Source organism: Ceratotherium simum, chromosome 2 (genome assembly GCF_057802395.1).
Source record: "Ceratotherium simum simum isolate JZ-2026a chromosome 2, ASM5780239v1, whole genome shotgun sequence".
Lineage (NCBI taxonomy): Eukaryota > Metazoa > Chordata > Mammalia > Perissodactyla > Rhinocerotidae > Ceratotherium > Ceratotherium simum.
In genome coordinates, this window is record NC_141901.1 from 81,549,256 (window position 1) to 81,575,685 (window position 26,430).

General features: G+C 37.3%; 1 protein-coding gene across 1 annotated transcript in view; it reads right to left on the reverse strand.

Moving 5' to 3' along the window:
* The window catches only part of ADGRL2 (adhesion G protein-coupled receptor L2), a 272,704-nt gene extending 248,450 nt beyond the window's left edge, over nt 1–24,254 (reverse strand). The window contains exon 1 of the mRNA XM_014788315.2: nt 23,998–24,254. The gene's annotated coding sequence lies outside the window, so the exon portion shown is untranslated. The remainder of the gene's footprint in view (nt 1–23,997) is intronic.
* Between the last annotated feature and the right edge of the window lie 2,176 nt (nt 24,255–26,430).

Genomic DNA, 26,430 nt, shown 5'->3' on the forward strand with positions numbered 1-26,430 from the left:
TCAAAGATCTCTGACATGGACAAATGGCAGAACACTTAAGTTGAAAAATAAATATAGAGAAGCTTAGCCTAGAATTAAAACTAGATTTAAAAAAAAAACAACCCTGGATACCATAAATGCTTCTTAAAATGGTGTTGGTTGGAAGATTTTTTTAAATTGTATAGTCAAGTTAGATTAGTGAATTATTTCACAATAGGAGCCACTTTTTACCTACTGTTGCATCTCAGCATCCAACAAGTGCAGGCACAATGTGACAAATGCCTTTTGGGATATTTACCAGTCCTAATACTCTTCTTTAAAAAGTAGTCTTGGCGCCAGCCTCATGGTATAGTGGTTAAGTTTGCGTGCTCCACTTTGGTGGCCCAGGGTTTGCAGGTTTGGATCCCGGGCGTGGACCTATGCACCACTCATCAAGCCATGCTGTGGCGACGTCCCACATACAAGATAGAAGAAGATGGGCACAGATGTTAGCTCAGGGCTAATCTTCCTCAGCAAAAAGAGGAAGATTGGCCGTGGATGTTAGCTGAGGGCCAATTTCCTCACCAAAAACAAAACAAAACAAAACTAGTCTCATATCTGTAGTGGGTTCTGTCTCTCATATTTGAACTAGGTGATCCTTCCAAATCATCATAGCAGTTTGGACTGGGGACAGAGTGGGGAGGGATACCTGCCCCAAGGTGAGTAGATCTGATTCTCTTTCTAGAGAATTTGGAACTGGAGCACAGTTAATTAAGTGCTTGAATAGAAAAGGGATATAAAGCCAGTGCAGGGCCATGTTTGGGCATGTGCATGTGCTGAAGCAGAGAAAGTCACCAGAGAGAGAGGCAGGAAGAGAGAAAGAGACACACAGAGACTAAGGGGCAAATGTAAGAGAAAAGGTCAGAGCAGAGAAAAGCCAATGCTCAGGGAGAGACAGCCTCCATGAAATGTTCTTGTTCTATCCGTCCTGGTGATGATTCCACATGAGGTTTGACTGGAGTTCCCACATTTGGTTTCTGTGAGCTTTCCCCACAGTTTTTGTAATAAACTTCTATTGTGCTTAAGTATTAGGTTATGAGTTAAATTTAGGGCATGGAAAAAAGATAAGTTTCTGCAGAAGTTAGGGGCAGAGTGAAATATAAGTCAGAGTCATCACATTTCTCTTCTTTTACGTTTCTCTATTTGATGATTTCTTAAAACACAATGCCTGCATTTATAGATCTTTATATGTTAAGATATAATAATGAGGTAGAATGTGCTTCGTAACTTCTCCAAGTCATACAGTTTCTTAATGGAGTGGAATATGATTTCCAAACACAACCCTCCTACTAGATTTTGCTTAGTCAAAACTTTAAGATTTTGAAACATTCAGCTAAAATTAGGCTACATGTTTCTTGCTCTATAGAATGTGTTTTTGCCTAAGTAAGCATGATTTAACACAATTCGTACTTCCGGTAGAAATAAAGAAGTTAGAACAAAAACTCTAATAAGATGCCATCTTTTATCTACAAAACTGAAAAAATAAAAAATCTCAGAGTTGATGAGGGTTTAGGGAAAGGGGCCATCTCATGCTTGTCTGTTTGAATTATAATAGAAAATATACCAATACTCATTCATTCAACAAATATTTATTGAATGTGTTCTAGATTCTGAATCTAGAATTGAAATTCTGGGCACTGAAATTCAGCCACAAATAACACAGACAAAAATCTCTGCCTGTATGGAACTTATATTTTTCAAAATGTTTAAAAATGTACATATTGAGCTGGCCATGATGGCCTAGTGGTTAAAGTTTGGTGTGCTCTGCTTCGGCAGCCTGGGTTCAGTTGCCACGTGTGGAACCACACCACTCGTCTGTCAGTAGCCACGCTGTGGCAGTGGCTCACATAGAAGAACCAGAAGAACTTACAACTATACACAACTATGTACTGGGGCTTTTTGTGGGGGGAGGAGAAGAGAGGGAGATTGGCAACAGATGTTAGCTCAGAGTGAATCTTTCCCAGGAAAAAGAACAAGTACATATCCTTTTAACCTAAAAGGTGTATTTTTTAGATATATGTATATGTTTTTGTCATACAATGGAATACTATGCAGTCATGAAACACAATGTTTTTAAAGAATATATTGTTAGGTTAAAAATGAGTAACATCAGTAGGTTCTCATCCTTATGAAAAATGCGTTAAGTACTCACACACATATTTTTTTAAAGTCAAAAGAAATATATACTAAAACACTAATGGTAGTTGCCTCTGTGTGATGGGATCATAAATAATTTTCATTTTTCTTTTATTATGTCTTCATAGCTCTAAATTTTCTGTAATAAACCTGTATTAATTTGATATCTTTTGCCTCAAGTGTAAGATGCATGATGTTTCACATTTTCATATGTTTTAAATTAAGAATTTTAAGCTCAGTGTGGGCAGGAACCTGTCTGTCTTGGAAACTTGCTGAATCAATGAATGTGTCAGTGTCCAAAAGATAATTTCCATACTTCAGGCAAAGGAGTACATTGTAGTGCAATTGTTACTGTGCACATTTGACATTAACAATGCCTGTAAACTGATTAATACTTTTGTCACTTCAGTTGAGTTATTTGTGAGGAAATGCTACATGAATTTTAACTTAAATTTGGACCCATATATGTTGTTTAAAATGTCCTTTGAAAAGATGAGCACAGTATACATAAAAGATAATTCAATTTAAGGTAGTAATAGCTTGAAGTGGATTCTCATTCAAGCCTGAACAGCTATGTGTCTAAAGTTCCTACCATATGCATTTTAATTAAGGAAAACAAAGAAAGGAATAGAAAATAGAAAAACTGCAGGTAATAGGATGCAAGCCATATAATGTGAAATTAAACTGTCAGGCCAAAAGGTGTTAATAAAAAGTTCCAGTTTTAGGGTACAGTATAGTGAACATCTGTTGTTTTTACCCTTTGGCATCTATATTTCCCATTTCTGTTAAAATAGGACCTGCTCCCCTCAAAATCCTTTCCTTTGGGGAACCACTCCTCAACCCATGTAATCTAAATAGGTTTGACCCACCTACTCAACTCTAGAGCTGTTCAATACGGTAGTGGCTATTTAATTTAAATCTGAATTACTTAAAATAAGATTTAAAATTTAGTTCCTTGGTTGCATCAGGCACATTTCAAGTGATGGATAACCACAAGTGACTAGTGGCTACCATACTGGACAGTGCAGATTATAGAACATTTCGATCATCACAGGAAGTCCCCTGGAATCGTGCTGTGAGGTCTAGGTAACTGTAAATCCCGTGTGACTGGCCAAGGTGATGAGTCTGGGGGAGGACACATGATCCCCTCAGGTTAATGAGAGCCAGGCCCAGGATTTTGTCAGGGTTGACGGGGAGAAACTCTCATGACTGTGTTGGAATAAAAGAGAGGATATGAGATCAGAGCTGCTGCAGTTTCCACAACGGACAACCCTGCTGAGTATGAAGACTGCATGGAAGAGAAAGTCTCTACATATGAAGAGAAACCAGATCACCGTGATGTTTTTGAGTCCGTGAGCCAACGGTGCCTGAAGAGTATTTTTAAGTTACAAAAGCCAATAATTTTCCTTTTTGCTCAAGATCATTTGGCTCTGTTCTGTTGTTTAGATACATCACTGAAGGAGTATTGACTGAGATCTATAAGCAAAGGTGAATTAACTGAAAAGCAGTGTGCTTGTCTCTTTGATGCCACGATAAAGGCTCAAAAGGGATTCCAAGGATATTAAAAAAATTTTGAGTCAAACTTTGCAATTCAAAGACAAGAGCAATATGTAATTATATAGGGAAATGTATGCTATTATCATTTAGCAAAAAGAAATTGTGTGTGTAAATTTGATATAGTTTATTTTCTGAAAAGCTGTTACCAAATCAGTGGGAGTGAGTTCTTATAATTGGTAGCCTCTTAGAATCTATGAATATGATATGCATTTACGTTAATATATAAAACTTAGGGAGGACGATAAATTTTTTTCCCATGTTCATAGGCTCATACATTCTCTAGATTTGCTTTATTGATGCATAGGTGTTATATGATCTTTTCTTATACTGCTTGAAGTGGCTTGTGGTTGATTTTGGTGTAGCCTGCTTCCATCTAATAACTGTATAGTCTTCTTATATTGAGTAGTACTCCTTATGATGGTATAGAAAGAAATTTGTATAACTTATTACTAAAATTTTGGTGTATCATATTTAATTTTATATTTCTTTTCTCTTGCTTCTCACCCCCAATTTTGTACCTAGTATCAACTGCTTTGAAGGTCAGAAAAAGTAGCTAAAATAATAACAACAATAAACAAACACATAGAGACCAAAAAAAAAAAGAAAAGAAAAAGTAGCTAAAAAGAATTGGAATGAATAGGTAAAGAAAATGTAGCCTGTTCCCACTAAATAAAGAATGCTTTAATTTGAGTACAGGCTTTTTCAAGTTTGTTCTTTTTTTAAACATCTGTAAAATCAGATCGTCGTTCTATAAGTTGAGTTGAGTTCTCCACTTTTACTCTGACAGCCTGAGCAGCAATTTGCTTGCATATGCTTCCGTTCCATTTTCATAATAAAATATAGTTAACAAAAATGAAAATGCCAACAAAATAGATGTGTTTCTAAAAACGGCAGGGGATAGGGTGGGGTGAATGGAAATGTGTTCTAACACAGTTCACAACATCATGTTTTCTCTCATATCACATTCCTTAAATAGACTATCCAGGTAGAAGAGAGCCCATTTTCAGAAAGGCTCCCTCAGGAATCAGTGGGAGATGTTCAAAAAACACTCTGAGTCAACACGCTGACAGTGATCAGGAAAAAAAGACAAATTCCACTAGCATTTGGGCTGTATACAAAAAACCATCACATCCCAGACTTGGGGAATGATATATGATGCACCTGGAAAAGTGTGTTCAGTTTGGATAAACTCAATTCCAGAAATATGTGGAAGATTGGAGAGACTTAAGAGAAAAAAAAAAGGATGAAGCGACTAGGGAGTTGAGGTTAGGAGAGGGCTTGAAAGGAAAGATTAAAGCAATTGACTAAGTAACTTTTAAGATTTGACGTGATAAAAGCCAACAAATATTTAAAAATAGAAAATACTACAGAGACAGAGAAATTATTTGGAGTGGTAAAAGACCATAGGAAAATAAGCAAAACTGAGACAGGTATGAGGGAAAATGAAAAACAACAGCAAACAAATTAGTAACTTTTGGAATATTCTCTTAAGGAGTCCATAGGAAGCTTTAACTCATGGCAAATTTACGACTAAACGTGAAGAAAGCCACAGGCGTTGGAAGATGATGATTGTAAGGAATGGGTGGTGGACTATACGATTGGAGATGTTCTTTCCTACTTAGTATTTCTATAAATCTATAATAATATGAAAATCCAAATTTCTGTTGAACAAGGGTATATTCCTGGCCATGTAGCAAGGTTTAAACCAAACTTGCAAAGAACCCATTATTACACAGTTTGCCTGGGATCTCTGACTCTCATAGGGGAGAAAACTGTTTTTAATCTGCAGTTTTCCAAAAACAATTCAATTAAAAATAATAAAAAAATCTGAAATCCTGGCCACAAGGGTTAATAACTACAGAGGTGTCCGACAGATATTCAATCACAAAAATTTAAATGCTCTTTTCATTAAGCCTTTTGTGTCTTTTTCCATAGCTAAACCAAGATAATTGTTTAGGGGCTAATTTCTGAGGCTATTTAATAACACCTCCTGCTAGACTTCTCATGAAACTCAGCAAGAGGAAGCATCCAGAGTAATAGAAAAATACTTATGCTCATTTTACATCTCAAATTCACACTTTTCTTTTTTTTTTTTTTTTTTTAAGATTTTATTTATTTATTTTTCCCCCAAAGCCCCAGTACATAGTTGTCTGTCATAGCTGCACATCCTTCTAGTTGCTGTATGTGGGACGCGGCCTCAGCATGGCTGGAGGAGTGGTGCCTCGGTGCGCACCCGGGATCCGAACCCGGGCCGCCGGCAGTGGAGCGCAGACACTTAACCGCTAAGCCACGGGGCCGGCCCGTCAAATTCATACTTTTCTTTACAAAAGAGATCCTGCTGTTTGAGTTTGGCAACTGCCATGCCAACTGCATTGGGTAAGATTGGATTAGGAGGCAAAGCTGACTATGCATTCAAGTCCCCACACCGTAGCAGGATTTTTATGTAAATTCCATGACAGTTCATACTTTTGCAGATAATGAAATGGACACAAAACACTTGAAGGTTTCTAAGTCAGCAAAATAATGAACAGGATAGCCTATAAACTGCTTTAATACATTTTTGACATTTGGTCACTCATAAAAATGGGCTTTGTATTTCTCCTTCTTTCACATAGGTTTTCTTTTTTAATGCTACATTCTAGTAGCTCATAGCTCTACAGGTTACCGTTAATGTGTGAACATGAACTACAAAGAGTTCATCACACTTTAAATTTCAGTAAGTGGCAAATTTTGTGTTATGTTTTCTTAAGAAAATATGGACAATTTTTTTCTCCAAAAATGCCATTCCTTTAGATTGAAAAAAGAAGCACACATACCTTATAGACTAAAGGCAGTGCCAGAGGGATGTACTTTTGTAATTAACTAACCACAAAATTAAAATTATGTAGATTGATCTATAATTTTCTTTTATATAATTTGTGATGACATGTATGGGTAAAAGTGTGTTTTCACGAGACTAGCCTCTAGAGACAATATGTTTTCGGATTTCCAAACAGATCTTTCTGAGCAATAGTCAATGACTATAACAGAAACACTCAAGAAAATGTTCTGTAGCACAATGTATAAAATGTATTCTTTACCTTCTGCTATTGTCATTTCAGTTCCATATACTGTCTTGTGCTTGAAGGTGAAATTCCCATTAGTGTCAATGGAGAATCCAGGCATGGGGTAAAGGAAACCCAAGACTTTGGCAACAATGACACAATTCTCCAAGTGAAGCAAGAATGTGAACAAAGTATGCATTTCAAATATAAAGTATTCTGGTCATCCATTATCCCCTTAGTGTAGTTGAACTTTTCAGGAAAGTATGCTCAACTTTATTCTGGGATGACTAACACACATGCAATATTCCCTTTGGTGTATTTAATAATTTCAGTCAAAATAGGAAGCCTATTGACATTTCACTTCATTGCCAAATCAAACAAGATTAGTCATATGAACTGAGCCTCACTGATAGATGAATTTTGATGGTGAAATGTCAAACATGATGTATGACCTTTGACTTGCACTTGGCCTTTGGGGAGCCATGTGGTGCCTCTCTCCAAAGGAGAGAAGCCCAGCCTTGGGTTCCTGTGGACCTATGCGGAGAATCACTTATGACTGGCTCATGACTTATATTCTAGAATGCTTCACTTTCATGGAGCCCTCAAATGCACTCAAGTGTTCTAGAAGCAAATACTCCAGGACTTTGTTTTGGGCAGTCCTGATGACTTAGAGAAACAACTAGATGAAAAAATCGAGAAAATGTGACCAACCAATGCTAGACAGAGGCAAAAGGCCCACATGTATTAATAACAATATTGAGTGCTTACTCAAGCTTGTACTTATTGTTTTACATGCATTATCCCATATAAGCTTCACAACAATCCAGTGAAGTAAGTCTATTATTGTCCCCATTTTACAGATGAGAAGACTAGGGATCAAAAACATTTAGCACTCTGTTTTTCTGAAGATCAAATGCTATGTAGTGGAGTTGGATTTGAACCTATCTTCAGCATTCTTAACCACTTTAAATACTGTCTTTCCCTTTAATCTTCCCCATCACAACCACCACCACCAAAATACATACCTTTTGGGCTATACATTGTTTTTTAAAATTGAGATATAATATACATATGACATTATATTAGTCTCAGGTGCATAACATAATGGTTTGATATTTGTATATAATGAGAAATGAGCACCCCAGAAAGTGTAGTTAACATCTGTCACCACACATAGCTATAACTTTTTTTTTCTTGTAATGAGAACATTTAAGATCTATTCTCTTAGCAACTTTCAAATATGCAATACGGTATTATTAACTATAGTCACCAGGCTGTACATTACATCCCCACAACATTTATTTAATAACTGGAAGTTTGTACCTTTTGACCCTTTCACCCATTTTGCACACCCTCCTCCCCCCCATATTGATTTTTGTGGCTTTATCCTTTTATGCTGCTTTTGATGCTTTTTAACCTGGTTTAACCTAGATCTTAGATTCTGGTTTTGTTGGTGGTGAGGTGGTGATTGTGGCGGTGTACAGCTTTTTGTATGACCCACACAAATCACAGTTGGTTGTACTGCTTTAATTTCCCTCTAAGAGATTTTTCTTCAAAAATGATGACCATCCAGGGCAGATAAGATAGAGACTCCTCAGATACAGATTCCTATATGATTCTGACAGTAACATCATGTAGTTTCTGGAAATATAATTATATTTTTAATGACAATAACAACAGCTAGTGAACAAGCACACACTCATGTCTAGGGCCTGTGCTAGATGCTTTGGGTATAGGAACTCATTCAGCACTCACCGCACTGTGGAGTAAGTATTATTGTAACCATTTTACAGATAATGAAATGAAGCTCAAATAATCTAAGAAACTTGCTTAAGGTTATGCATAGTCTATAGCAGAACTGGTCCAACACAGATCTTTCGGCCTCCAGGGACCTTGCTCTTCCCTTCACCACACTGCCTGCCATATCCAGGAATATGAACTTGTCCAAGCTACTTTCTTTAAGGCTAGAAATAAACTTTTTTTTCCCCCCCAAAGCCCCAGTAGATAGTTGTATGTCATCGCTGCACATCCTTCTAGTTGCTGTATGTGGGACGCGGCCTCAGCATGGCCGGAGAAGCGGTGCGTCGGTGCGAGCCTGGGATCCAAACCCGGGCTGCCAGCAGTGGAGCGCGCGCACTCAACTGCTAAGCCACGGGGCCGGCCCTGGAAATAAACTTTTAAGGCCTAACTGTGTTACAGATGAAGAGCGAAGGTCATTAGTATAAGATACAAGAGCACAAATGCCTTTCTTCCCTTCTTATCACTTGCACCTTTCTCCTGTCTGCTCACGTCCCATTTTCATATGAAGTGATATTATATATTTCAGCACCTTGAGCAGTTCTGGTGCTGTGGGGCTCTGGATGTCCTAGCAGTGATTGCTATAAGTGAAGGGAAGAAGCAAACCATCCCTAACTTTAGCATTGCCACGATTAAAGGTGCCTGTGGGACCAGGCTGCATGGCCTTCCTTGATCTGGTTGGCCTCAAAACCTCAGCTATTTATTGTAATACCAGGTTCTACTAATGTGTACAGTGGACGAAAGAACTGTGCTTCCTTTGACTTCTGTTCCTCATTATGTTCTGTGCCCTTCATCTCATGAAGAGACAATGAAAGAGAAAGCAGGGGGGCTAAGAGATATGTCCCCCAGCACTTGGCAATTTGACATGTATGCAGGTCTATATTTGTCTCTGTCTCATCCTTTTTGAAGGTAAGCTTGTGGGGAGTACCATGCATGTCATGTCGCATTAAGCGCTCAGCACACTCTTCTTCAATGCTTAACGTAATAACTCTCGTATTCATTCAGGAGAAAAGCCTTCTTTTCTTATGTCCAGCCAACTGAAAAGATTCATAAGGATGATTTAAAAAGGTTAAAAGGTGACTTTAAGCGCAAAAATGTACAAGATGCACATGCACACAGAGCAAAATCTCATAGTGGTAAAATACACTATTCGAGTTCTTGCTCTTTCTCTTGTGTAGAGCTAACGTCTGGTGGATAAAATGTTTGTTCAAAGCTGGTACATATTGTCTCACTCAAGAATATATGTATATCTCTTTAGAATTAAAAAGAGAAAAAAGAAAAACCTATCTGTCTGTGAACAAATCTATACTTTTGAGTGGCCTGTTTGGTTGAAAGTTTACAGTAATTATTTAACCAAAAAAAATTTTTTTTGCTAAATTAGCTTCCTCTAGAAAATAAATCTGGATATGATCAGAAGCAGCCAAAGCAAGAAGCAGTAAAATTCAAAAATAATATTACAAACAGCTTATGTCATTTAACTTTATGTAAATCTACTGAAAAATAGTCTACAGAAAAAAATGAGAGCAGAAAATAAGACTGAACAAAGCAGGTTAGAAACTGGGAGGAGAGAACTCTTGCATCAAAGAAAAAGAAACAAAAGAAATTATAAGCTATTCTTTTACTGCAAAGAAATTAAGACTTATACCTATGATACATCGGGAGTAGAGGTAACTATAAAAGGAAGAAAAAAAAAACACGCCCAATCCTGTACTTGGATCAAGGCAGAGCAGCTACCAGCTGCAACTATATAAAACTGTCTCAAGTTATTGTTACAGGATTAGCTCCAAAATAGGAAAATACTCAAGTACACAATGTACTTCTCAGAATTTTCTCCCCTCAATCAGTAAGTTATAACATTTCAGAACACAGCAAGTGCCACCGTCATTAACTTCTAATACTGAATTAGAATCTTCTAAATCTTCTTTATCCCCTTTAGAGTTTTATGCCTGCCTTCCATTTCATTGTGTATAAAAATGTATCAAAAATGATGCACATTTTTTACTCTATTGTCATTTTTTAAATTGCTAGGTAAAAATTATTTCTTGGATATCAAACATACACAAAGGTATTTCCTCCTAAATTATAAAAATTTGCTTAAGGTAAAATGATTAGTAAATATTTTAAAACAAAGAAATATCCAAATGTATTTATTTTTAAGAAGTTCAATACCACATAGGCCCTCTCTTTGCTTAATAATAAGGTAAACATTTATCCCTCATTGTCTGGGCAATTCCAATTTATGTCTCTTGCTCTGGCACAATTATTAATAGCATCCCTTTTCCTCTCAAATGTACCCAAGTTTAGATAAAAATTATATAGTTACCTCTACCTAATATCAAGGCAGCATGGCATGGAAAGATCTGAGGCTTTTGAGACAAGCCCACTGGGATCTGTGCATATTTCCATCATTTACTTACTGTGTAAACTTGCGCAATTACTTATCCACTCTGAGACCAATTTTGTCGTCAGCAGCATATGGATAATAATAGCTCATAGACTTGTTGGGATAACATGAATTGCAGTAGTATTATGCCTGGGTACATACACAAATGGGGATAATAAGATCACCTTATGAGATTGTTGTGCAGTTTACTTAAGATGATGAATTCATGGATAGTGCTCAGCACATGGTAGATATGCAAAAAATATAGTTTTTGTCATACTCATTCTCATAATCATCATCATTTGCCATTAGTGGCTGTTTATAAATATTAGAGTTAATTGCTTCTCTCCTTCTAACTTCATCTTTTCTGGTATTCACTCATTTCACATATATGGAAGATGTTTTGAAATTTGCCTTGTACCCATAACAATCAGGAATTAACGAGCACTTTACTAGCATTTTTAGACTGCTTTGAACACTAACTGGATGGCATTTGGTCTAGTTACTGGGGAAACCCCATTCGTTTGTTTGATATAAGAATGAATGTCTCAGAGTGCATCTCAGAAGTCCCCTCAATGCAGAGGAGGATGAACTCTGACTCTGGGATGCTGGGAAAATCCCAGATTCTCTTCTCTTGAGAGGAAATTTCTTTGTAGTCTCCATCTGATTCTTAAAAATTCAAGTGGTTTCCATTTTATTTCATTATATATCTGACTTTGTTTTGAATTTAAAAATATTTTAAGAATTTACCACCAAGGTAAGTTGGTGCTCCAGCGAGATGGTCAGGGTCTGCTCTGGGGCTCGTCTTCCTCCTGAAACACCTCTGCCTGCTCCCGGGTTACATATACCCCAGTTTGAGAAAGACCAGAGACTTCCCAATTAGATACAGCTGGCTTAGAAGCAAGCTCTGCATTTTATGCACTTTGTGACCTTTGACATATTACTTAATGTCTCTAAATCTCAGTCTTCAGGTCTTAAAAATGGGGATACTATAAATACCTATCAAATTGTTGGATAATTAAATGTGATAATGTCTCATAGGTCACTAAATCGCATATCAGGAATTCAATCCATGTCAGTTATTTTACATTCTTTTAGTATTAGTTAAAATGGCTAGTGATATCTAGCCAGGTCACATTGACAAGGACCAGTATGAATTTATTTCTATTGGGACACAGAGCCCAAAAGCACATAAAACAGATGACATCTGGCTTACCACATAAAAATGTCTGTGCAATACAACACAGAATCTCATGCAACTATCCAGGTTCTCTCTTCCAAATTCCCATAGTAACTCAACCTTGAGTGGTAATAGCTTATTAATGACCCTACTTGACTGGGCATGCATGTTTTCTGGAATCCAATTGCCATATAGGAACCATATGGTTAAGATCTCTTTAGACTTTAGAAAGAGCATTAGTAAAATGAAAACAGAAATAATATTCTGAGGCACAGGATTTAATCAGCCAAAGACTTCATTCTTTACTTGGCTGACACTTAGGTGTCCTTCAGGATCCCACTCAAACATATCCTCTTTTGGGAAATGTTCCTAAAAGACCCTGTGCTTTCTTCTGTCACTTACTTATTACAAACCACAGAAAATTCATGTTCCTTTATCTATCTGCTCCTTTTAACCTTTGAATCTCTAGAGTGGCAGTTCTCAAAGTGAAATCAGCAGACCCCTCAAGGTCTCTGAGACCCTTTTAGGGGGATTTGCAAAGTCAAATCTATTTTCAAAATAATATTAAGACATTATTTGTCTTTTTCACTCTATTGACATTCGCACTGATAATGGAAAAGCATTGCTGTATAAAACTCCTAACACCTTGAAGTAAGGCAGTGGCACCAAACCGTATTGTAGTATTGTAGTCATTATATTCTTAATCACCTCACACTTGCAGTAAAATAAAAATAAAAACAACACAAAACAAAGAACCAACAAAAAATAACATACTAATTTCAATTAACAATATCCTTTAAAATACAATGAAAATTAGTATTCATTTTATAAAATTCAAATCCCTGAATACACGTCTTTAATATCCCGTGTGACAAAAAAGGATGTATTTAAAAAGCCCTTCTGCTGTATACTGAAGTGTGATTGTCTCGAGGAAAGCACTTGTGAGGTAAATGTTTGCTTTGCAAGCTGAAATAGCTGCTCTTTTCATGGAATACCATTTTTTACTTTAAAAAGCAACTGACACAAACTATGGTTATTCAGACTTGGGTATTTCACAGACATTTTTCAAAAGATGAATGAAAGCAAGCAAGTCACTTCAAGGAAAACAATAAAATTGTTTTTATTGCCAATGATAAAATTCAAACATTCAAGCAAAAATTATAATCTAAATGGGGCCGGCCTGGTGGCATAGTGGTTAAGTTTGGCGTGCTCTGCTTCTGCAGCCTGGGGTTCGCAGGTTTGGATCCCGGTGCAGACCAACACCACTCATCAAGCCATGCTGTGGAGGCATCACACATACAAAATAGAGGAAGATGGGACTAGATGTTAGCTCAGGGCTGGTCTTCCTCAAGCAAAAAGAGAAAGATTGGCAACAGGTGTTAGCTCAGGGCCAATATTCCTCATCAAAAAAAAAAAAAAAAAAATATATATATATATATATGCAATCTAAAGAACAATTTGTATCTGCCACTATGAGCTTGACAATATCCCAATAATAAAGAATTTTCTGATAAGCTTGCTGGGATATTAACAGTGGTGATTTTTTAAAAATGTGTTATGAAATATGTTGACATTTGGGAAATCTGCATAATTCAGTGAAACAATATTTTCCAAATGACCAGTGCATCATGTTACTAAAAGATCTATTCAAAATGTGAGATAAATTAATGTATTTTAATGCAACAGATTTTAAGAATTTATTTGGTATGGTTTCGGATTTTACTTTGCAACTAACCTTTAATAAACTCTCATTTGTCAAAATTTGGTTTAGTATCAAAGAAGAATATCACAGTTATCTGAAAAGGCTATTAAAATATTCCTCCTTTTTTCAACTAATATCTGTGCAAGGCTGGTTTTCTTTATGTACTTCAAACAAAACGATATATTGCAACAGATTGATATAGAAGTAGATATGAGAATTCGGCTGTTCTTTCTTAACCCAGACATTAAAGATATTTGCAAAAAATGTAAATAAAGTCACTTTTCATACTTTTTTCATAAAAATGTGTTCTTATACTAATATGCAATGGGTTTATTATTGCTATTTTTAATTGGATTAATAAATAAATTTTTCAGTTTTAATTTTAATGTGATAAATATTGAAAGATATAACCCAGAGAAACAAAAGCTTTTGGGATCCTCAATCATTTTTGAGAATGGAAAAGAGTCCTGAGGCCCAAAAGTTTAAGAACCACTGCTGTAGAGGGCAATGCTATTCATCTTTCTATCCAGAGTGCCTGGTATTCACTAGATGCTTCAAACATGTTTATTTAATAGATAGATAGGTGATAAGTAACTGAATATAGTATATAATGCTAGAAGAATCTTACTCTATAATAGAAAATATCTTGATATGCAATATATGAGGAATCGATTAAAATGCAATTTGATTTTTTTTTTTTTACCATTTTTTCTTGCCTCATAATGCCTATCTCTAAAACTAAGGTAAGGAAAGGGACTTTTTGGTCATAATTAATCACTTAATTAAATCACTCAAGGACATCTATTGGGAAAATATTTTTGCCAGGCACCGGGTGAGGTACTGGTGGTGATGAAGGGGAGAGGGAAATAAGTTAGTTCTCTTAAAGTCCATTATCTGACAGCCAAATCAAAGAATTTACTTGTTTAATTATCAATTTATATATTTTACAACAATATCTTTGCTATAGGATAGTTTTAGCACCTTTTGAAGATTTTTACCAGTTTTGGTTGACTGTTTTTTGTGTTGCTTTATCATTGTGTTTTAAGGAATATTTAGTACCCACCTCTGTTCCAGTTTCCTGTAACAAAAGTTTGAATGCCTGTTAATCCCAGAGTGGTGTGGAGGTGGAGTTTTGACGGGCAGAAAAGCAGGGACTTGAGGGGACAGAGTGAGTGGGAAACAGTCTCAGCTAGATTAATTTGTAGTCTAAAGTCTCACAGAAACAAGAATCAAGTTAGAACCTTAAAAAAAATTCTAAACCCTAAGTTTTTTTTTTCTTTATATACTATTTTGTCTCCTCCAAGACAAAGTCAACACTATTCTCACCAAAAAAAACCAAAAACAGGTAAATATGTGAGTTGATAGATGTGTTAATTAACTCAGTGGGGTAAATCCTTTCACAATGTATACGAATATCAAATCACCATGTTGTACACTTTAAATATCTTACAGTTTTATTTGTCAGTTATACCTCAATGGAGCTTAAAAAAAAAAGACAAAGTCAGCTCTCTTAAAAGAGGGAATATCTTCTTGCTAACTCTATGAGCGAGAAAAGGTAGAAACAGTTTAGAATACATAGAACATTTTTTTAGTCCCACTGAATGGAGGAAGGAATAAATCTCTTGCCAAGAAAGGATCACCTTTGAGTTGTGCTGATGGAGTTAACATCCTATATCCAAGAGCTAACGCTTCCTAATTATTCCATGTATGCTATTTTATCCATTGTAAGATGTCTTTTTCCCCTCATTTTAACATTTCTGAAATCGGGATAGGTTGTTCAATCATTGACATATCCTAGTTTCATTGGCAGAGGTTTAAATTTTGTTTGTAGCATATAAAATATTGGTGCATCTTACTGTTGATAGCATCTTAAATTCAATGAAATATAGTAGCCCAGAAAAAAAACAGTGAAACTTAATTTTACAGTTATATGGCGACACCACATTCAGGATAGTGGTCTCTAAAGCCTTGCACTTGAATCAGCTCTATTTCCCTTTTCTGTCTCTTTGGAAAATAATGGACTCATCTAATAAGCAAATAAGCTGATTTGCCTCAAGGCAAGGTAAGCAAGTTTGAATGACACTATTTGATCCCTGAGAACTTCAGAGTTTGGTATAACGCTTGCACAAGTCCAAAGGGAAAAAAACCCAGATGTTTAGCTAATGTATAAATAAGATGTGGTTACAAGATAGAGATTTCTATATAAGGAGTGCATCCTAATTTTTATGCTTCAAAATATTAAACATTTCCTCAGCTTACAATTGAGTATATATATATTTAAATGCAAACAACAGCATATGTAATTTTCCTTTGCATTACCCCTCTTTTCTGTAGTGCCAAGGAAAATAAATGTAGGCAAAAACATTTATGCCCACATCACTATCTGTACGTTGGTTAAACAATCAAAAGTACTTCTGCAGATGCATGTATGAAAATTAGGAGCATTCCTACTTCCTCAGTCAAGACAGTCATGCTGTTTTGGCTGCACATACCCATAATGGAAACAAAATTGCTTTAAATAATCAAAATACACAAAGGCACATTTTTCTGAGTGATTGGAAATAACCCTGACAAATGCTTGCGTTTGGTAAATTATGAGCTAGGCAAGTTAACGTTTGCATAAATACAATGAAAAACATTTTTTAAAAATTTAGTAAGCATATAAAGCAAGGCATTCTCTTGATAATGAATTTCTTTGACAGATAAACCAACAACCATGCAGGGCAAGTTTATGAAGGTGCCTCCCTGAGTGCTTGAGAGAGTACGTGTGTTTGTGTGTGCAGGCATGTGTGTGTGTGTGTATGTAGGCATATATAGACAAATAAAAATTCCACAGAATTATATAAGAGGCAGAGATATTCCTCCAGTTAAAAAAAATATAGAAAAAGCCTAGACATATCAAATAGCTACTTATATTTTGAAAAGAACACAAACTATGTACAATTGAATGCTATGTTAATGTGGCACACAAATAATTCATATTCCCCATACATAACTCTTTGGTAACACAGAGATTACCTAACAGGTAAACACATAATCATATTCTCTTCCAACATTCTAGATACCACATCTCAGCTGCACACCTAAACAGGCTTCTGTACATAGTTGGGTGGCTCATAAAAAAGTATTTGGTTAAGGCAAAAAATAATTTTCTATTCCCTGGTAATATGGCACTATTTGTTATCAGATTGCTTTGGGTAGGTCTGAGCACTGAGCACTACAACATGTGGAAACATCAGAGCAAAAGCCAAAGAAAGATGTACATTCATTTAGGATTTTCTAGATTAGCCTGTTTCTTAAGATAAGCATAATAAATTAGGGAGACAGACTTCCCTGAATTTGCTACATGGATAGCAAAGCTATTCTGAGAATTCTGTAGCCTTTAAAAGTCACCAGTCACTGAAGAACACACCTTTACTTGAAGGGGATGTTATCAAGCCCTCTTTCAATGAGCTTGCCACATAAGACAAGAAATTTGCACGCATGTCTATGAGGGTAAACTGTGTTCAGAAAGATAAAATAAGCCAGGGCCAGTGGGTGGAGTGGAGATGACTTTCTCAGGGGGAAATTCTTTTCATTCCTAAGCATGAATTGTAGGAAGAGACTGATTGTCTTTCACAGCTTTAGTCATCTTTGAACATCATCAACTTTTCCCCATTGACTCCCACCCACCTTCACTTGACGACAGGAAGAGCTTGAGAGAAAGCAGAATTACAACAGGCCTCTGGTCAGGTAGAATGGTGCAGCAGACCAAGCTAAACGGGCGCCACTTGCCCCATTCTTTGAAGTAGTCTATATCTTCTTTTTCTCTAGTTTAAGGGTAAATGCCTAGAAAACTTAACGCTTTGCTTCAGTTTCGATATTCAAATACACTGGAGATACTTGGTAAAAACTTATCACCTAGCAATAAGATTTCTCTTCCCATCATTTTAATGAAGCCTCTCTCCTGAAGGTCATCAATGACTAATTAATTGTGATATCTACTGTTCTCATGTTTCATCTTTCTTGTTTGTGTCTCCTCCTTGTTGTCTGACCAGGCCCTCCTTCCAGAAACTCTCCACCCTTCCTCTCTATGGAATTCCCAGTTTTCTTTTTAACTGTGTGACTGCAGCTATCATCTCCTTCCTCTTCACACTTTTCATGTATGTGATCTAAAAGTTTGTTCCTCAGCCTTTCTCCTTATTCTCTGTCTTCCTTGACCATCTGATCTAGTCTTTTGGTATTGTCTGTAGATAACCCCCACCCCCAGCCCCCCAGCTCTGTCTTTGGCTCTGTCATCTCCTCAGAGTGCTGGATACAGATTTCCACCTGCACGCTTCTCTTTTCTACAAGGATAGGCTCTGGCACCTCGAAAAACTCATTACGTCCAAATTGAATTCAGGATCTTTCCTCTCACATTTCCATCTCCTCCTCATGTTTCCTATTTTTTTTAAATGTCATCACCAAGGTTTGAAATCTCAAAGTCAAGTACGACAACTTTCCTGTTCATTTCCACAGTAATTTGCAAAACCCTGTCAATACTTCCTCTGAGATATCTCTGCCATTTATATCCTCTTTTCCATCCCCTCTCTTCTACAGACTATCCTAATAGCCTCCTAAAAGCTCTTTAGGCTCTTCTGCATCCAAACCACTTTATATATTGCTGCCAGAAAAATCTGTTTAAAACACAGTTTACTCATGTTTATGTGCATTTCCGTATCGAAATGCATTTGCTTCAGCCATTTGCTTTGCCGATGTTTTTCTTTTCCTACAGGAGAAATATTTCTCTTCTTGGTGCCTCTATATCACCAGGTATTCCAGTCTCACAGATTTGTCTTCCCATTTCATAGTGAGCTCCGTAAGTAAAGGGCCTGATATGTTTATCCTCAAATTCCCTACATATGCTGCAGTCACTGACATAAAGTAAACCCTCAACAAATCTTTGATTTTGGGGTTGGGTGGAGTATCTTCAACATTCCTTATTTTTTTACATGCTACAAACTCTTTTACTTGGTCAACAGGACCCTTAGATTTGGGATCTGGGAAAGGTTGGGAAGAGGAGAGCAGAAGGCAGGGAAAGAAGCCCCCAAAAAAGGAAATTGAGAGAAAGAAGCAGCAAGTGGCAGACAGGAAGCCTTCTGAGAAAATCTTTGTCTTGACCTTTTGCCTACTGAGGGCTACTTGATCCTTGGGGGTTCAGACATCCACATATCAGAGCCACCAATCTCTCCAGGAATGTCAGAATGCTCGGTGCCCCTGTTATACCACACCCAGGCCTGCCGCTCCCAGGGGATGCCCTGTGTCCATTGGCAGCCACTCAATGACTGATGAGCTATGCTCCTGCCTTCTGGCAGGAAAACTGGAACAGCCAGCTAAGCCTAAGAATACTCTTGTCCTAAATGCTAATGGTAATTCCAGGCATATTAAGCAGAGAGTTAGACCTTTGGAGTCTTCTCTCCCTTTGCCAAGTCATACATAAGTACTGTATTTAACCCTGGAGTTCAGGAGATGCTGCTCTGCTTTTGATGTCTAACCCAGAGGGTATGAGCCAAAAGGAATCTGGGTTATGTGGGGAGAAAGTACCATGATAAAGGGAGACCTAGGCAGCCTCATACAGCTTTCTCCTCTGCTAAATAAATTCACTTACTATCACCAGCAAGGCCACAAGTGAGCAGGGGGCAGGGGAAGCCCCGGAGAGATGGTAGGTTTTCCCCCTGAGACTAAGCTCTTTGGTGCATTAGTTGTCTCCTTTGCTTCACGTGCAGATATCTTCCCCACAGTTCCTCCATCAGTGTAGAACATAAGAGTGCTAAACTGAAAACAACTACTTTAGGTATGGTGATATTGGAGAATGTAAACTTAGAGGTTGTTCGGTAATTACAAGTCCAGTCCCATTACTCACTTCACCTTGCCACAAATTAATGTCTAAGTGAAGCTCTTACAATGACCAGTTTCCGTTTCTTCATTGTCTCTCCTTTCTTCACTTGAATTCATAGTAAATTATTTTGCTCCACCTTTCTTTTCCAGTAAGAAAGTCAAGTCATTTTTATCTCTGTGTCATATTCACCCTTTTCTATGCCCAACATCTTCACTAGGATCAAAGGCATCTGGCACATACTTTCCCAACTTTCCTCACCTCCATCTCAGATTTTCTCTGTCACCAGACTCTTTTCCTCTCCTTTCTTGCAGTAAGATAAAAAAAAAAAAAAAAAAATTCTCCATGGCTAGCATAGCTACCTGGCCTCTTCCCAATTTCTGCCCCATTAAGGATACATTTCTCCTTAAACCCCCAATTGCTCCTGCCCCACTAGCTCTTTTGTCTCCTACAAACATGGTTAAATCTACGCTTTCCTAAAAAAAAGTCTGTGCCTTACTTCTACCCCTTCACTTTCTGAATAGAGATTCCACATATTTCCTATTTCCAATTATTCTCACCTTCATTTTTCTCAAGCCCTTGAAATATATATTTGGCACCCACAAATCTGTGGCAACAGTTCTCGTTGATCTAATCATTGCTGAATCATCAGCTGCTGTCAGCCCATCTACATTCTCACTCTGTAATAATCACCACAGCTAACCATTCTGAATCACCCTGGCGTGTTGTGCTTCTACAGCAGATTGCAGGCTTTCTTCATGTCTGTGGCTAGAGCCTCCTCAGGTTTCCTGAACACTCTCTAGCTCCAGAGTAAATCCCCTTCTTTCTTCTCTACACATTTATTCTCTGTCCTTCCTACCCTGTAACTGTTTCATGATATTATTTGCTTTTTCCATGAATATAGGTCCTTTCATACGTCACTACAACCTCACACTAGAAGTCATTTCCTATAGATAATATCCTCTAGGACTTTTTTTTTTTTTGGGAGGAAGATCAGCCCTGTGCTAACATCTGCCAATCTTCCTCTTTTTTTTTTTTTTTCCGCTAAGGAAGACTGACCCTGGGCTAACATCCGTGCCCATCTTCCTCCACTTTACATGGGACGCTGCCACAGCATGGCTTGTCAAGCAACGCGTTGGTGCATGCCCGGGATCCAAACCGGTGAACCCCAGGCCGCCACAGTGGAGCTCGCGCACTTAACCACTTGCACCACCCGGCTGGCCCCATCCTCTAAGACTTTTTGATCTTCTTGGTAAAGATCCTAATATATCCACATACAAATATTTTTTAATATTTTAGTCCCAGCTAGATGGAATTTTCTTAATGCATACATTTTTTGAGAATTTATTTTTACTTTATTTTTGTTTTTGTTTTCTGATCTTGGGTATCTGATCATGACAGAACTATGAGGGAAAGTTGTTTGAGCTCAACTTTGCAGTTCATAGTAAGCCCCTGAAAACCACTGTTTCTAAATCACTATGTTTGACATCATGGAGATAACCCTGAGTTCTTTCATTATCCTGGATTTTCTCCTTCCTTCTTGTATGTTTTTTATATGTAAGGTGAGAGGGTTATGACCACTCTGAAAGTGAAGTGAGAGCCCAGGTGGTGTATATGAGTGTTTTTACTGTCACTTTCCCTCTTTGTATGTACACATATCCCATTTCTGCGGGAAGTCTTTGGCAGTAGAACATTTGAACAGACTTTTTAGGAAGGAAGGGTCATGCTCTCTAGTTGGTGCTCCTCAGCATGTCATACACTGAACTGATTGAGAAGACTTATGTAGATGCTGCCTAGTTTTGGTCAGACCAAATGGTGCCAGGTCTCCTGTATCCACCTACGTGATGTATTCACCTTTTCTCCTCCATAAATGACTCTTCTTACAGACATAGGCTTTCAGAGAAGGGTGTTGACAGCCTTCCTCTTCAATCTGTTCTTATAAAACTTTTGGGCTTGCCTGATGGATGGTTTCATATATCCTTTACAGTTTCCGTTCAACCCTGGGGGCAGCGTCAGCTCCCTTCATCTTACACAAAAATTGGGTTGAAGAAATGTCAGAGAGGGAAGTAGTCTCCCAGAAAGGCCATGAGAACTGTGTTTACGGAAGGTCATAGACTCATGTTTCTGCAAAGAGGGCTTCTCCAAGGTGGTAACTGCTAACAGCATGTGTTTCCCAGGGAAACTGAGTTAGGTTCCTTTGACAACTTCTGAGAGAAAAGAGATGGCAAACACAGGGACTGTCTATCTTGCTTACTATTGCGTATCCTCGGCTTCGCAGTGTCTGACGGAAATAGGTGCTCCATAAATATTTGTAGAATTCAAATGCATTAATGTGCATGGAATGCATTGGCAAGGAAATAGATAGATTGGTCGTAGTACCAGATTTGGGGTGCTTGGGCAAATTCCTTATTTTCTTATACCATTTTCTGAAGAAAGTATCAGATATTCCTAGGGTTGTGATTTAGGAAGATTTTTCCCTGGGGCATTGTCAAGAAAGTTGGGAATTTGGTTGAAGCTGATCTCTGCTAAGAGATTCAGAGGTCAGAATAGAAAATCTCACCTCGGTACATTTTAGGATTAGATGCTTTCTCAAATAAATCAATCCTTCCCCTGAAGCCTCTGGCCCTAGCTGATGCTAGACTCAAGATATTGGATTTGATAGACAAGTAGGCAATTCGACTGTGATCATTGCTTTAGTCTTCCTCAGATTTAATTTACTATAAATTTACCTTTTCTGAATATAATTTCCCCAATTATGAAAAACGACTATTTTGGATAATTACATGAAATGTCAAATAGATATATGCCATAACTTGTATAAATGCAGTAACATTTGATGCAGTGACATCAAACAATAGTTATCAATTGGCGTTATAGCAAAGTTTAGTGTACCCTTAACGGTTTTTTAAAAGCCCCAAACATTTTATTTTAATCAAGAAGAAAACAAGGTATGTCACAGACGAAAATGACATACATATTTTTGTGGTTATTATTTAAAGAAAGGAGAAACATTTGAAATCTGTTTGCTAACTACAGTATAATACAAATTAGCCTGCAGGCACCGTGTGTGCTGTACCCTGTCTGCTTGCCAGCCCTGCTTAGTCCCAACGTATTAATGAGCTAGTGCAAGTATTTGAACAATCAGCATTTCCGCATTTGCATGCAAACTCTCATGCTGTGTAATTATACACAGAGCTGGCACTCAAATTAATTAAAGCTGATTTCTCTGTGACTGCAAACTGGTCATATCCTCAGCTTTGCCTTCCTATGAAGTCATCACTCTACATTCAACGTGACACTTCTGTCCCTGGCATTCTCAGTAATGCTAATGTTCGACAATTGTGAATCCAGCAATATTTTAGATTGCAGCTGACAATGGCTGCGTATTCTTGTGCTTTTCCTCTCCTCTCTATTTCCCCCCCTTCTGGTATCAAGATAAAGAACAGCTTTTGTAGGCTTGCTTTGTAATTACCTCAAATAATAATGCAAACAAATTACATATATTGTTTTAGTTGGTTCCCTCTCCTCTTTTATGGCTCCACCCACTTGATTACTGCTTACAAACAATTCATCAAACTTAAAAAATTTGTTTATATGATACCAACAAACAATTAGTTTTGATGGTTTTAGTCTTAATTTTGAAAAGGCTCTAACAAATGGTGTTTTATTTTCATAGATAAGGATCTCATAATTCAAGATCAGGGAGATTAGGAGAGAAAGAGGCAGCAGTGACTGCTAGATTTGATTAAGACTTTTTGAATCCTCATCAAACAGAGCGGTATTGAAACGGAGACTACTATTTGCCAAAGAGATCCATAAACGTTAACTTCTAGGGCGGAAGGCTTTCCTCGGCTCTTCACAATAAAGCCGTCTCCCTTTGGTTTCTCAGTTCCTCTGAAGGAGCTGTTTCTGTGACAGTTCCTTTGAAAAGACATCCTTAGAGCAATTAAGATATCATTACGATTCTCTTTTCTTAAATTTAAATCTCTGAATACAGGTAGCTACTAAAAACATCGTCATGGAGGGCCCCAAGCAATGAGCTGCTCTGACACACTCCTCTGGACTCACTCCTTACCACTCACCCTCAGCTCACCATCATCCTCATTTCTCTGTATCCCATTAGACAGAAACTGCACAGACAGCTATTGCAGGGTCTGGATGTCTCTTTTTAGAGCAGGCACCAGTTTTATCCCTCAAGTTCAAGATCCTGAAGTACACTGCCAAGAAGATTGTCCCGGTAATCTACATTTGAAAGGGAAGCTCGAGTAGAGAAACTCTTTATAATCTATCTCTAGTGATCAAACCAAGAGATATAATTGCCCTTACCTTATCAGCAGTACTTCAGGGTCCACAGAGAACATCAGTCAGCAAGCTCCCTTCAGATTCCAATCTGCACACGAGCGAGAAGGAAGTATTGAGCTTTCCCCGGAGAGGCCTCTTGGAAGATCACAGTCACAACACTATGATTGTCATCCGAAGCCTGCCCTTCTGTCTTGTCATGAATTTCCTATGCAGACAGTTGTCATATTGGCATGAATTTCATTTCCAAGTACATTTTAAGAGGTGGGCGTGGCTGTGATCATGTAGCCAGTTCCACCTGTGTCTAAGCCCTCATAACCTCCACTGCTTTCAATATTTCGCTCAGGTACCCGGTGACTTCATGTGTTACCCACGCACCGGGCCCGACTAACAGAGGTGTGGGAACAGTATCGAGTTAAGCAGCACCGTCATTGTAGTACACAATGCTCGTTGCTACTGGCAAATACCTATTTGCTGAATCAGGATTGGGCTGCACCCAGCAGGACTAGGCAGTTCTACTGCTTTCTGTTAGTTTCCTTTGTAGAAATCATCCTCTTCTAATTAACCATTTAGCAAAAATAGATCCTTTTTGATGGTCATTCCTTAAAAATACAGCTTTTTAAGCATAGAGAGTTACTATACTTTAAACTTTTTTTAAAGCAAGCACTCCCAAAGCAAAAGGCAAAGAAAATTGGAGCTCCCCAAACAATTAAAACGAACATCACTGCATATGTTGTACATTTTGCTCTTAAATTTTCTGATAGCAAGTTATATATATCTGTTAGTTATGATTCCTTTACTTCTTCTTAAGAGAAAAGGATAATAGGAGAGGTGTTCTGTTACTTCCTAAGAGAAGGGAATCTTTTATTCCTCAAGGAGTAGTAGACAGTTGGCACTTAATGTTTTTTATTGATGGTGGTATTAAAAAAAGGTGATTGGCTACATATCTCTTTATAGGGATATGTGTAAATGGAATTTAGGTATGGAAGTGGCAAAAGAAGATTTTAGAAACAAGCCAAAATTATATGTTTTATTCATCATTGTAAATATAACACGATCAGAACAAAGTCTGGAAAATATGGGGCTCAGTAGACGTAAATGGCATGTCTTTGACTTACAATTTCTACCCACTTTATCAGTGTACTCTGGAAGTGGTGGGATATTAATTTTCTCAGACTTCTCGATTCCCTAGTGACATTTAAATCAAGCAAACTGTTTTTTTGGATTGATTTAGTCTCAAATATCAAAGTTTAAACAATATCCCACCCCAAACTGGAATTTCCTATGTTTGTAATATTGCCTTTTCTTCAACTTGCCCACCATCTAGCAAAAATTGACATGCAATGATATTCAATAAATTTTTGCTAAGTAAATGTTTAGTGGTACATTTATAACTGCATATATGGACATTGTAATTGATAGAAATCAGTGAACCTGCAAACTCTTGAAGGCTTCCTTACTATACAGGGCTTATACAAGGTTTGCACATAAATTTGAAGAGTAATCATTTGCTAAATAAATTAAAATTAAGTAACTTTGAAAAGAATATGTTACTAAGTCTAAGACAATCCATTCTCATTTTGGATAGAGATCTTTCTTATTTTTGACCACTATCTTCTTGAATTATCTAGTCTTTGGTATGAATTTTTTCAGAAGCTTTGAGAATAAATTTAATCCCTATTCCACTTGAAAGTTATCCAACTATTTGAAAAATGGCTATCATTTTCCCCTAAGTCTACTCTGTTTTCAGACTGAACAGTCCTTTAATCATTCTAATATGAGATGGCTTTTAAGGCCTCTCACCATATTGGATAGATTCCAGTGTGTCCATGTCTCTCCTAAATGTGGCATCAGAACTGAATGCATTACTTGAGATGTGGTCTAATTATGCAAAGTACATGGGTACTGATGCCTGCCTTGTTCTGGACTCTATTTCTAATAAATTAGAATTTTATGAGGGCAGGAAATGCACTCTGAGGAAGGGTTGGCATCATTATCATAGTCTTAGTTCTTGAGTTTTTACAAAACTAAAATGTCTAAATCTTTTTCATAGCAAATTCTGGCTAATCAAATCTCTTGCAACTTGCCCTTGTTGCAAGTGACGTTTTAGATGGAAATGTGGACTTTATATCCATCCAGACTAGAGCTCATCTTTGGTACTGGCCCATTGTTCTACTTATTTGTGGCATTTTGAATCCTGATTTTGCAAACCAATGTCTTCATTACTGTATTTCATTTTGTGTCATTCTTTAAAAGACACCTAAATGGCTACTATGGGTCAGACACTATGTCAGGCAGTGATGACACCAAAAACAAGGAGACGTGGTCACTTTCCTGAAAGAGCTTGCAGCATAGCAAGGAGATTGCCACTATCATTATGATGTCTTCCAGGTTTACTTTCTTTTTTTTTTTTTTTTTTAATAATTTTATTTATTTATTTTTTTCCCCCAAAGCCCCAGT